Genomic DNA, 2,500 nt, shown 5'->3' on the forward strand with positions numbered 1-2,500 from the left:
GGGGAGTGGGTCTTCCGTACGCCACATTTCCCGCGCCCCACCGAGGGGCGGGGATTCGGCGCTGGGCTCTTCCCTGTTCACTCGCCGTTACTGAGGGAATCCTGGTTAGTTTCTTTTCCTCCGCTGACTAATATGCTTAAATTCAGCGGGTCGCCACGTCTGATCTGAGGTCGCGGATCCGAGAGGGCGGAGGAGGTGCGTGGAGCCGGGGTTCGGGCTCGGCTCCTCCTCCCCCGAGAGAAACGGCACTCGGGCCCGCCCGAGCCCACAGAGACGAACGGCAGGGACAGAGGGAGGACCGACGGAGGGCCGGCCCACGACGCCCGCCCACCCGCTTCCCACCCGCGCCGAGGCGGTGGTGGGGGGGAAGGAGAAGGGGACGGGCGCACGAAGAGCACGGGCCGCCGGCCTCCGGGAGGAGGCGCCCCACCGGGAGCGGAAGAGGAGAAAAGAAACGAGGGCGAGGGCGGCCGGCGCGGCCCGGCGCGGCGCGGCGGAGGGGCGGACGGCGACGCGGGAGCCGGCGACGGACGGGAGGCCCACACGGCGGGGAAGCGGGGCGCGGCGGGACCCGGCGGTCGCCCCCGACCCAACCCCCGCCGAAAGAGGGCCAAGCGCACACCGACACACACGCGACGCCGCCCGCGCGGGCCTCCACCCGCACGCGCGCCGAGACCGGGAGACAGCCTCGCGAGCTCGCTCCGACCTCCTTCCCCCGCCGCCGCTGGCCCGCTCCGTGCGAAGGAGCCGGCGCGGGAGGGACACGGCGGGGGGAGCGGCGCGGCGCGTCCACAACCCGGGAGGGAAAACGCGCGACGGCGGACGACACCGCGGCGTCCCGCGGCTCGCCGCCGGGGCACGCATCCCCCGGGGCGCGGCCACACGCGCGCCTTCCCCCGCGGCGCGAGCCCCACCCCGGCGGGGCGGGCGCGGGCACGCGGCCAGCGACCGGGGAACGTCCGAGCCAGCCCGGGCCGCGCGGCGGCGGCGGGAGGCCTCCGCGGAGGGCGGGGGCGCGACGCGGGGAAAAGCAGCGGGGGCGACCGGCCCGGCGCCACGGGCGGGCCGCCGTCGGGGGCGGACGGCGACCCGGACGCGGACCGGCGCGCACCAGCGCTGCTCTACCTCACGACACACCCGACACCCTCGCCGCGGGCGGCACCGACCGCGCGCCGACGGCGACCCGTCAACCGGGCAGAACGAGGACCGACCGGAAGCAACCGCGCACCCTTCTCCTCCTCTCTGGCCTCCACTCGCAGGTGGCGGCGGGCGGGCCGGCGGGCGGCAACGGCGGCCACAGGCCATACGACCCCCCCCCAACCACCGAGGGGCGGGGGGGAAGCGGCACACCGCCAACCGACCGCCAGGGTCTGCACTTAGGGGGACGTAGGTCCCGAGGCGGGCCCTGCGAGAAAACCCCCAGCCGCGCCATCCCGCGGGGGGGCAAGGCTGAAGAGCCAAACCCCCGGGGGGGGCGATTGATCGTCAAGCGACGCTCAGACAGGCGTAGCCCCGGGAGGAACCCGGGGCCGCAAGTGCGTTCGAAGTGTCGATGATCAATGTGTCCTGCAATTCACATTAATTCTCGCAGCTAGCTGCGTTCTTCATCGACGCACGAGCCGAGTGATCCACCGCTAAGAGTCGTATGAGGTTTCGGAAGGAGGGCCACGAGGGCCCTCTCCCGCCGGTCCTGGCGCGGCACGGGCTCTCCCCCCACCACCCCACAGTCCCCCCAACCCCGCCGCCAAGGCGCACGGAGCGCGAAGACAGGGAGAGAGGGAGAGAGAGCTTGCCTCCCGGCCGGCCAAGCACACGAGGGTACCAGAACAGAAACCCAGTGGTGGTCGAGAGGTTTTTCCACGACGGGGCTCGCCCGGCGCCGCAGGACCGCACCGGGGCACGGCCGGGCGCACGGAACGGGCCCCACAGGCGCCCGGGGGTTCCCACCACCCCCCCCGCCGGCGCGGAGCGGCACACACGCCCGCCGCGAAGGGACCGCCGGGCACCCCCTCCCGGCGGCCGCCAGCGGCGGGACGCGGCACGCACCCCGACCGGGGGTGGGCGGCGGAGTCTGGGGGAGCAGAGGTCGGGCCGGGCCCTCCCACGGCTCCCCACGGGCCCGTCTCCCCCGACACACCAAGGGGGACGGGCGACGCCCCTGAGGGTCTTTAAACCTCCGCGCCGGGACGCGCTAGGTACCTGGAGAGGGGGGGGACGGGACGAGCGCACTCTGCCGCGGGGAGGCGGAGCCCCCACCGCCCAACGCCGGGAACCGACGCCGACCCCGGCCCCGGCCGGACGCGAGGACCGCAGCGCTACCCACCCGCGACGGCGGAACGCCGTCCAGGGCGGGCCGTCAGGAGGCGGCGGCGGCGGCGAGGCCGCCGGCGCCGCCGACGGGACCCGACCACCTCGCGGGGGACACCCCGGAGGGCTTCCCCGCGCGGGCCGCGCCCCGACGGCGACCACGACGACACAACACCGCCGCGCGCGCCACACA

At 75.8% G+C, this 2,500-nt stretch overlaps 1 non-coding gene across 1 annotated transcript; it reads right to left on the minus strand.

Annotated features, from left to right (window-relative positions):
* Positions 1-1,490: 1,490 nt before the first annotated feature.
* On the minus strand, positions 1,491-1,643 carry LOC139703952 (5.8S ribosomal RNA). The gene has a single exon (XR_011706028.1). It is a non-coding gene; the product is annotated as a 5.8S ribosomal RNA (ribosomal RNA).
* Positions 1,644-2,500: the final 857 nt, after the last annotated feature.

Source organism: Marmota flaviventris, unplaced genomic scaffold (assembly GCF_047511675.1).
Source record: "Marmota flaviventris isolate mMarFla1 unplaced genomic scaffold, mMarFla1.hap1 Scaffold_1409, whole genome shotgun sequence".
Classification (NCBI taxonomy): Eukaryota; Metazoa; Chordata; class Mammalia; order Rodentia; family Sciuridae; genus Marmota; species Marmota flaviventris.